This window comes from Odocoileus virginianus, unplaced genomic scaffold, assembly GCF_023699985.2.
Source record: "Odocoileus virginianus isolate 20LAN1187 ecotype Illinois unplaced genomic scaffold, Ovbor_1.2 Unplaced_Scaffold_24, whole genome shotgun sequence".
Lineage (NCBI taxonomy): Eukaryota > Metazoa > Chordata > Mammalia > Artiodactyla > Cervidae > Odocoileus > Odocoileus virginianus.
In genome coordinates, this window is record NW_027224286.1 from 387,862 (window position 1) to 399,417 (window position 11,556).

Here is an 11,556-nt window from a genome sequence, read left to right on the forward strand (position 1 = left end):
CAACCCTCTGCGACTCCATAGACGGCAGCCCACCATGCTCCCCCATCCCTGGGATTCTCCAGGCAAGAACACTGGAGTGGGTTGCCATTTCCTTCTCCTCTCGAGTGTTAGGGAGGCGTTTTACTGTCCTTTCCTGGTTTATATGACCAGGGTAATAAATTGACTACAGAGACTCTCCATTTTAGGAGATAAACTTCAGTGATGCTGGTTACATGTATGAGCTCTAGAATCAGAGAAAAACATAAAATGGTCTCTATGCTCAGACATTTCCAACTCTTTGAGACCCCATGGAGTGTAGCCCGCCAGGCTCCTGTGTCCATGGGATTTCCCAGGCAAGAATACTGGAGTGGGTTGCCATTTCCTAATCCTGGGGATCTTCTGACTCAGGGATAAAACCCCCATCTCTTGCATCTCCATTGGCAGGAGGATTCTTTACCACTGAGCCACGTGGGAAGCCTCTTTGGCCTGATACTAGTGTTTTATTTGAATTAAAGAAGTGAGTTTTGGTTGGTAGTTTTCCAGTCAGTGAGACCCAGTGTGGATAATGCTGAATTATGGATTGCTGACAAGTACAGTGGAAAGTGGTGTATAATAGTGGGAAAGTATCTTAAGAGATCAGAGAATCTGAAGACATTTGAGAGATAGTTTTAGATTTTGTGTATCAAGGTTGACTGTCAGTGCTACACTAAACCTAAGATGATTATGTGGGGCAGGTGGACAAGGAGCAGTTAGCTTCAAGTAATGAGGCCTGGTTATTTGTGGGAATGTTAGTGTTAGAATATTCTCAGAGATTAAAAAAAATTGGTTGAAAATGCTTCTAGCTAAAAGACCTTTGATAGAGTTGAGTAGGAGTGGGTTGTCTTCATTAATTAAAATTAATTAGAGAAGGGAGGTTGTCCTATAATTGTGAAGCCAGTGACACGAGTGCTGTACACAGCTGTGTGGGATGGAGAGACAGGGTTATTAATAGGCTCAGGTCTAGATGTGCAACATGTGGGCTGATTGGATAATAAGATAATAAGAATGGAAGCCTGTGAGGATTGATAATCTTGTTAATGGGAGACTTCATAATGAAGGCTGTAGTCGCAAAAGTCTTTGCTTTCAGTGGTTTATCTAGTCAAAGTGGGGGATACTGATTTTACTCAGGTTAGAGTGGCCAGAAGCTTTGAAATCCAAGGGTCTATGAAGGAGGCCCACTTCCTTAAAGGGCTGGTGTATCTTCCAGTTAGCTCAGTCAGGGACAACAGGTGGCAGTGAGATTGGGGCCTTTCTCTGTGACTTCTCAATGAGCCCAATTGAGCCAAATCTCAAGGACCTTTAAAACTTTGGGATATCCCCAGTTCCTGGCATGTTTTCCCAGAAGGGCCAGTTTCTTGGTCTCCATACTGAGTGTCCAGTGCCCTTGCATTTGTGGCTTGTGTGTTTCTGTGTGATGCCCAGGCCCAGTGGTCTCTGCTGTTTAGCCCTGTTGCTTAACAGAGCACAGAAAAGCGGTGACAAAATGTGGAAAGTGGAGAGGAAGCTATTGGGGGTCTAGGAGAGTTGTGAGAGGAGGCAAGTTTCGGCCTCTGGATGAGCCCTCTGAATGGTGTATGTGTGTGTTGCAGGCATAGTGGTGTGACCCAGTTCAAGCTCGCTCTCCTGCCTGCGAGAGGCCAGTGCTTTAGTGATTCTGGCAAATGTTTTAGAAGGCGTTCAAACCTTAAAAATCGTGAAAAAAAATCATACTGGGAAGAAGCCATACATTTAGAGTGCAGTAAATCTTAAGGGGATCATAAGGTAACCTGTATATGAGAGAAAGGATGTAAATGTAATATATGTGACCAGTGCTTCAATACAAGTCTCATTAGTCATATCATCAGGAAGTCCATAATGGAGAGAAAGAAAATGGAATGAGTGGGGCACATGCATCAGGTAGCATTCAGGCCTAAAAAGACATCAGGTGATCCATATGCAAGTGACCTTACAAATGTAATCGTTGTGGTGAGGCTTTTGTCAGGTGTTTCCATTTAGGCTTCATGAAAAAATTGATACTATAATACCTAGAAGCTATGTTGATGTAATAAGTGTGTCAAGGCTTTTAGACAACAGGCTGAATTTAAGATTCAGTGAAGAAGTCATTCTGAAGGAACAGCTGACAAGTGATAAGGAGTGTGTAAAACCTTTACTCAGGGCTCATATCTCACCAGTCATCAGATGATCCATACGAGGGAGATCCTTACAAGTGTATGCAATGTGGCAAGTCTTTTAGGTGCTGCCTTAAACTTAGGATTCATCAAATATTTTATACTTAGAAATGCAATGACTATGGCAGTTTTTACAATTACTACTCACTCTCTAGGTATGTAGGAATATATATCCTGGAGACAAGCCACAAAAATATGTTTGTAGGAAGGAGTTTTGTGAAATAGCACAGTTTGGGGATGATACTAGAGCAATGCCTTATAGACGCAATTGGTGTGGAAAGAGTTTCACCTTGAGTTGAAGTATCTGTAATAAGAGTCCATATTGAAGAGAAGTCATGGAACTGTGTCAGCAAGGGCTTTCTGAAGACTTCAGAGTGTATTAGACTTAAAAATACATGTCTTGCAAAGAAACCACACAAAAGTTGTGCATGCTATTTCCTCTAAAGTCAGGAACAAGACAAGGGTGCCCACTCTCACCACCACTGTTCAACATAGTTTTAGAAGTCCTAGCCACAGAAATCAGAGAAGAAAAAGAAATAAAAGGAATCCAGACTGGAAAAGAAGTAAAATTTTTACTGTTTACAGATGACATGATCCTCTACATAGAAAACCCTAAAGATAGCACCCAAAAATTACTAGACCTAATCAATGAATATAGTAAAGTTGCAGGATATAAAATTAATACTCAGAAATCTCTTGCATTCCTATATACTAACAATGAAAAATCAGAAATGAAGGAAACAATCCCATTCACCATTGAAATGAAAAGAATAAAGTACTCATGAATAAATTCACCTAAAGAAACAGAAAGACTTATATATAGAAAACTATAAAACACTAATGAAGGAAAGATGACACACATAGATGGAGAAATATACCATGTTCATGGATTTGAAGAATCAATATAGTGAAAGCAAATCTACCCAAAGCAATCTATAGATTCAATGCAATCCTGATCAAGCTACCAAGTGTTTGTTAGAAATCTGTATGTCTTTCTTGGAGAAATATCTGTTTAGTTCTTTGGAAAAGAAGTATTTTTTTCTTTTGATGACTGCTTTTCTTTGGAAAACAAGTATTTTTCACAAACTAGAACAAATAATTTCACAATTTGTATGGAAACACAAAAAACCTCGAGTAGCCAAAGCAATCTTGAGAAAGAAGAATGGAACTGGAGGAAATCAACCTTCCTGATTTCAGACTGTACTGCAAAGCTACAGTCATCAAGACAGTATGGTACTGGCACAAAGACAGAAATATAGATCATTGGAACAATATAGAAAGCCCAGAGATAAATCCACACATCTATGAACACCTTATCTTTGACAAAGAAGGCAAGGATATACAATGGAGAAAAGACAATCTCTTTAACAAGTGGTGCTGGGAAAACTGGTCAACCACCTGTAAAAGAATGAAACACTTTCTAAAACCATACACACAAATAAACTCAAAATGAATTAAAGAGCTAAGTGTAAGACCAGAAACTATAAAACTCTCAGAGGAAAACATAGGAAGAACACTCTTTGACCTAAATCACAGCAAGATCCACTATGACCCACCTCCCAGAGTAATGGAAATGAAAACAGAATCAGATGGGACTGAATTAAACTTAAAAGTTTTTGCATAATAAAGGAAACTATAAGCAACGTGAAAAGGAAGCCTTCAGAATGGGAGAAAATAATAGCAAACGAAACAACTGACAGTTAATCTCCAAAATATACAAGCAGTTCATGCAGCTCAATTCCAGAAAAATAAACACCCCAATAATAAGTGGGCCAAAGAACTAAAGAGACATTTCTCCAAGGAAGACATACGGATTGCTAACAAACACTTGAAAAGATGCTTAGCATTACTCATTATCAAAGAAATGCAAATCAAAACCACAATGAGGTACCATCTCACACTGGTCAGAATGGCTGGCATCAAAAAGTCTACAAACAGGTGGGAGCGGGGTTTGGGATGGGGGACACAGGTACACCCGTGTCTGATTCATGTCAATATATGGCAGAAACCACCACAATATTGTAAAGTAATTAGCCTCCAATTAAAATTAATTAATTTTTTAAAAGTCTACAAACAATAAATGCTGGAGAGGGTGTGGAGAAAAGGGAACCCTCTTACACTGTTGGTGGGAATGCAAACTAGTACAGCCACTATGGAGAACAGTGTGGAGATTCCTTAAAAAACTGGAAATAGAACTGCCATATGACCCAGCAATCCCACTCCTGGGCATACACACCGAGGAAACCAGAATTGAAAGAGACATGTGTACCCCAATGTTCATCGCAGCACTGTTTACAATAGCCAGGACATGGAAGCAACCTAGATGCCCATCAGCAGACAAATGGATAAGAAAGCTATGGTACATATAGACAGTGGAATATTACTCAGCCATTAAAAAGAATGTATTTGAGTCAGTTCTAATGAGGTGGATGAAACTGGAGCCTATTATACAGAGTGAAGTAAGTCAAAAAGAGAAACACTAATACAGTATATTAACACATATATATGGAATTTAGAAAGACAGTAACAATGACCCTATATGCAAGACAGCAAAAGAGACACAGATGTAAAGAACAGACTTTTGGACTATGTGGGAGAAGGCGAGGGTGGGATGAGAGAATAGCACTGAAACATGTGTATTACCATATGTAAAATAGATGACCAGTGCAAGTTTGATACAATGAGCAGGGCACTCAAAGCCAGTGCTCTGAGACAACCCAAAGGGTTGGGGTGAGGCAGGATGTGGGAGGGGAGTTCAGGATTGGGGGGACACATGTATACCTGTGGCTGATTCATGTTATTGTATGGCAAAAGCCACCACAATATTAGCCTCCAATTAAAATAATTAATTTTCTAAAGAAGTTGTGTATGCTAAAGTTTTAGCCAAAGATCAAAACTATGGAACATGAAAGGATTTATATTGGAGAGCAGGCTTGCACAGGTAATAAATGTTGTATTGCTTTTCATCAAATATTCAGACCTTGTGCATAGTGAAGTAATTCATGCAAGTCAGAAACTACAGATAGACTGAATGTCAAACTACTTTAAGAAACCATATGTTTTTAAGATTCACCAAGAAATTCGTATTTTGGAGAATCTTTTCAAGTGTAATGAATTTGTCAAACTTTTGGACCAGTTCTTACAGCAGACTACACTAAGACAATTCATATTAGGAACAAATAAATCTTTAGTTCTCTGGCCTCAGTCTGTGATATTACATAGTGTAGAAAAATTATATTAAATATATTGAAAGTTATAGCATATGTATGTTAAATATGTTGAAAGTTAAGACATGTAGAAATAGCCCATTGTCTTCAGTGTGTAAAGTGTTTAATTACTTGAGTTTTCTTAAGAAGATGACATTACTATTTATGACTTTTCTTGCAGATGTTTCAAAAGCGTTTTGTTTTATTTTACAGCTTGCTTACAGGTATTTCATGATGGTCTCTGAAAAGCAATCAGTGAGATAAAGGGGTTGACTTCATTAGGTCTAGTTAATTTATATCAATCTTTCCTTGGATAATGGGGACACAGAATTATCAAATTCAGTGGTGTATGAATTAGCGTCAGGAATGGGCAGAGAATACTGTAAAGCTATGACATGATTTATCATGCTCACTCTATTCAGGGTACCCTTCCACACACAGACCACAGTGTGTTTTTGGACAGTGTGCCATACCGTCTGACCATCAAGAGAGCAGTTTTCTGAGTGGCTTTTAATCAAAAAAAGTCAAATCGTATATATATATGTGTATAGTTCACATTTAATTTCTGCTATTACCATTTGCTACTTTTTTTTTTTCAGAATGTATCATGGGTCTCCTGTCTTGATTAATAAAATGTAGTCACTTTTGTCACAGCCCTGGATGACTTTTGTTCCTCCCACTACACAATTTTATCCCACCTCAGTACTTTGTGAAAGTGAAAAGTGTTAGTAGCTTAGTCGTGTCCAACTCTTTGCGACCCCATGAACTGTAGCCCACCAGGCTCCTCTGTCATGGAATTCTCCAGGGAAGAATACTGGAGTGGGTTGCCATTTCTTCTCCAGGGGATGTTCCCAACCCAGGGATCAAACCTGTGTCTCCTGCATTGCAGGTGGATTCTTTATCTGTTTGAGCCACCAGGGAAGCCAGTACTTTGTAACAGAAGCTAAAAATGCAGCATTTGGCTCTTAGGGTTGAAAGAATCTATGATAATTTCTTTCCATGATGGAACCAAACAACATGCAGTTTGGGGATTACATGTTCATAATTTGCACTTCAGTTACTCTCCACACCCTTTCTTGAGTTACTTCTCCACACACTTCAGACAGCTGTAATGAAAATAGCATAGCAAAGAATTATCAGTGTATTTTGTGCAAAACTTGGGGAAATCCCCAGCGACCCACTGGTTAGAACTCCATGCTTCCCCACAGAGCCCATGGATTTGATCCATGGTCAGGGAAGTAAGATTCCACAAGATGCCAGGCAGGGCCAAAGGGAAAAAAAAAGTACAAAAATTTAACTTAGTAAATTTAAAGATAATTGAGTATCTTGAATGATTCATGCAACTGGAAACATCCCATCTAGTTAATCGAGGTGGCCAAAGGAGCTATACAAAAGGGAAAGCTTTCACAGGTAGAAACTGGATGGGACAAGAAGGTTATTAGCAAACCAAAAAAAAAGGGCATAGCTTCAGGTCTGATTTCCTATTTCAGGGTGGGGGAGAATGCAGCCAGAGTCTTACCCTGCAGATTATTTCACTACTGTCCACCTGTAAATTCCAGACTCAGTGCCTCCTGGTCATGATTCTAAAGAGGAGAGACACTACAATGAAGTGTGGATTTGGTGTCCTGGAGGCAGTGACACCATCTCGGGCCTGTCTTGTCTTTTGAACACCGGGTGAACCTTGCCATGCATCAGTGAATGTGCACCCAATAGATAGATCCCTTCATGTCCTCTTTGTGTTCCTTGATTTACATGAAGAGAAAATAAGAATATAGTAGGCATGTGAAATATTTAAAAAATAAAACAATGTCACAACTAAAGACAAAAACCACCTTTTTTGTGCTTGGAGCACTCAGTAAAATTGTTTGAAAAGATCAGTGTTCATGACTTTTTCTCTTATTTGACAAATAATGAAATTTTACCACCCACCATGGAGAATTTCTTCAGTCATTAGGCAGTGTCCTACAGTGACCCCATGCACTGTAGCCTCAGGCTCTTCTGTCCATGGGATCTCCCAGGCAAGAATACTTGAGTGAGTTGCCATTGCCTTCTCTTGGAGATCTTAGCATTCCAGAGATCAAACCTGTGCCTCCTGCATCGGCAGGCAGATTCCATTGAGCCATCTTGGAAGCTCCAAATAACAAGGTAGTCAAGGAAAATTGTTGAAAGAGATATACCAACTCACTGTCTTTATCCTCAGTGTAAAATGCCCCATGTAACCCCTGACCGGTCTCTTCCTTGTCCCAAATGACAGTTTAAAATTAAATGAGGCCTTTTTTCTTTTTAACTCACAGACTTGTTTCCCTTTAGATTTTTTTCCGAATCTTAAGCTAAAATGAGTCTCTTAAGTTTTAATATAAATATTTAATATAAATATTCTAGCATGAAAGTAGGTAAATGAAAGAAATCTATTTTAGGATGTCATTCATACCACCCTATCTGAACCTGAGAGATATACAAAAGGTTTATAGTTGTGAAATTATTTTAAATTATTATTTCAATGTTTGAACTAAAGTTTGTCTCAGAGACATGAAGTAGTTTTTTCTTGCTATTTTCAGTTCTTTCATTCATTTTTCTATCCACATATAAATTCACAGTGCAGATCACTACAGTGTAATGACTTTCTTCATTCCTTTGATAGCTTTAAATACATAGCAATGTGTATTCTTAATTTCACAGCCACTGTGCAGCTAGGCAAGGCCATGAGAACTTTTTTGCCAAATAGGGTGTAATGCATTATGCCTCTCCATGACTAAATCTTTATATCTTATAAATAAATCACCTAGATAATGCTGTAGCAATCCAGTGGTTAGACTGATCTTTTATTCCCCAGGGGCTGGAATTCAATAGTTGGTTGGAGAAATAAAATTCTGCAAGCTGCTGCTTTTTGTTGTTCACTTGCTAAGTTGTGTCTAACTCTTTGCGACCCCATGGACTGCAGCACACCAGGCTCCTCTGTCCTCCATTATCTCCTGGAGTTTGCTCAGATTCACGTCCACTGAGTCAGTGATGCTATCTAACCATCTCATCCTCTCTGTCTCCTTTCCTTTTTCCTTCAATGTTTTCTAGCATCAGGGTCTTTTCCAGTAAGTTAGCTCTTTGCATCAGGTGGCCAAAGTATTGGAGTTTCAGCTTCAGGATCAGTCTTTACAATGAATATTCAAGGTTGATTTCCTTTCCGATCGACTGTTTTGATCTTGCAGTCCAAGGGATGCTTCAACAGTCTTCTCCAGCACAATTCAAATGCATCAGTTCTTTGGTGCTCAGCCTTCTTTATGGTCCAATTCCCACATCTGCACATGACTACTGGAAAAATCATAGCTTTGACTACACATACCTTTGTCACCAGAGCAATGTCTCTGCATTTAAATCTGCTGTCTAGGTTTGTCGTAGGCTACAGTCACCATCTACAGTGACTTGGGAGCCTAAGAAAATAAAATCTGCCACTGTTTCCAGTTTTTAGCCATCTATTTGCCGTGAATTGATGGGATCAGATGCCATGGTCTTAGTTTTTTAAATGTTGAGTTTTAAGCCAGCTTTTTCACTCTCCTCTTTTTACCCTCATCAAGAGGCTCTTTAGTTCCTCTTCACTTTCTGCCATTAGGATGGTATCATCTGCATATCTGAGGTTGTTGATATTTCTCTCAGAAGTCTTGATTCCAGCTTTTGATTCATCCAGCCCAGCATTTCTCATGATGCACTCTGCATATAAGTTAAATAAGCCGAATGACAACATACTCCTTTCCTAATTTTAAAGCAGCCAGTTGTTCCGTTTCTAGTTCTGTTGCTTTTTGATCTGCATACAGGTTTCTCAGGAGACAGGTAAGGTGTTCTGGTACTCCCATCTCTAATAAATTCCCACAGTGTGTGTTGAGTGTCTGTAGTGTGTGTTGAGATCCACACAGTCAAAGGCTTTAGAATAGTCAGTGAAGGAGTAGTAGATGACATATTAATGAGCCATAAAAAAATGAAGATTTTTGTCACTTAGGATAACCTGGATGAATGTAGAGAACATTGTGCTAAGTGAACTAAGGCAGAGAAAGACAGCTATTGTATGATCTCACTTACATGTAGAATCTACTAGAGTGAAAGTCAGTAACAGCCAATAGGATGGTGGTTTTCTGGATCTAGGAGTTGGGGAAGGTGGGGAGATGTTAAGGTATGAACTTTTGAGTTGTAAAATGAGTAAGTTCTGGCGAGCTATGTGCAGCATTCTAACTGTAGTAAATTCTTCTGTGTTACCACATACTTTAAATTTGCCAGTAGAGTAAATCTTAAGTGTTGTCACCATACAAAACATGGAAACTGGGAGTTGATGGATGTGTTGATGACTGGATTGTGATAAATATTCCAGAGTGTATACATCTGTCAAATGGTTGGTCACATCATGCATGGTAAGTATACACATATCTATTTCATTAGTTCTAGCTCAGTAAGGCTGGAAAAGAAGAAAGGAGGTGGGCTGGGTTTGCCACCTTTAGTGGTGTTCAACCCATGTTTCCCATGAGATCCATGAAGCATTTTGCAAAACCATGTATGGTAACCCCTACCCTATCAGACATCCTCAGATACTTGCACGGGTCCTAGTCCCAAGTATGTTCACAGTGCAGCAAATCTGATCTAGATCCTGCATTGAGCACCAAGGCTGTTAGCCTCCACTTCTGAGACTGAGATCAGCCCCAGGGATGAGGAGGCCACTCTGCTCAGAGTGGGGCTGGACCAGGGCCTGCTCTGTGACCTGAAGGGGATTGTTGGGTCAGCATAGGTGCTCCCTGTCGCTGTGTGCATGAGGCCTCACCAGGAGGGGAGTGTGATCCGAGGGAAAGTGTGGGAAAGTCCCGTGTTGGTCTCTGTGCGGGAGTTGCCTGTCCTGAGTCCCTCCTGAGACAGTGACCACAGAAGTCTGTCTGTTCCCCACGGAGAGGGCTTCCCTGCATGTGTGGTTTGGGCTCAGGAAGGGGTAATGTTGATTGTAGGCATTAAACAGCATGTTTTCAACTTTCAGTATAAACCTCTGCAGGATGCCTGAGAAGAAACCTGGAAGAGGAAAGAACAGGAGTCAGGCATGGCTCTCTCTCAGGTAAGGTCATATTCTCAGTGGATTCTCAGTCTGTCCTTCCTGAATTGCCCTTCTGTGGACTTTCTAATTGTGGCTGACTCTGAAGTGTCCTGTCTGACTCCTGCACGTGCACACTCACCCGGGGCCTTCCTCAGGGTCTGTTGTCCTCACTTAGATCCTGCCTCCCCATGACCCAGTGACCTGGCCCTTGTGAGGAGGCTTCCCTGGGCACCGTCCTGGGCAGGGCTTCTCACCCATGGGTTGGAGACGGGGTCTCAGTGCTGTTGGGCAGCAGGGATTGCTTAGGGCCCATCTGGATATGCTGTCTGCTCTCTGTCAACCCGGGTAAAGAAGCTGCATGTGGACATCAGGTATTAACACTCACAATACGTGGTAAAATCTGGAAAAGAGGCGAATAAGGGGAAATCAGTCCTGACCATTTATAATACATTTAAAACTAAATTAGGACTTCCTTGAAAATCTTGGTGTTTGGGAATGGAATGGAAAGTTCAGAAAGAGACCTCAGGGCTAGGGGGCTTTTCATTCCATCATCTATTTTTCACTATGAAACCCAAGTTTACTAATATTTTTTTGTCTTCTTTGTCACATGATGCAGCTTGCAGAATCTTAGTTCCATGAGTATGGATTGAACCTGAAACTCCTGAAATGAAAGTGTGAGGTCTTAACCTCGGGACTGCCAGGGAAGTCCCCAACTTTACTAACCTTGGTTCATTGTTTTATTGTGGAATTAACAAATAAATTTTGGTTTTTGTTAATAACTACATACCTAAAATTAACTAAGAGTAAAATCATTATTTTTTTAGAAAAATTATTTATTTAGGTGTTCTGGGTTGCTGCTTGGTCTTTTCTCTAGTTGGCAGCAGTGGAGGCTGTTCTCTAGTCGTGGTTCTTGGGATTCTTGTGGTGTCATGTTGCAGAGCATAGCTGTATGATGCTTGGGCTTCAGTAGTTTCAGAACGTAGACCTAGTAGTTTGGGCTCTTGGGTGTTACAGCACAGGCTCAGTAGTTATGTCACTTGGTCTAGTTGCCCCGAGGCATGTGGCATTATCCTGGAGCAGAACCCATGTCTTCCGCATTTGTGGG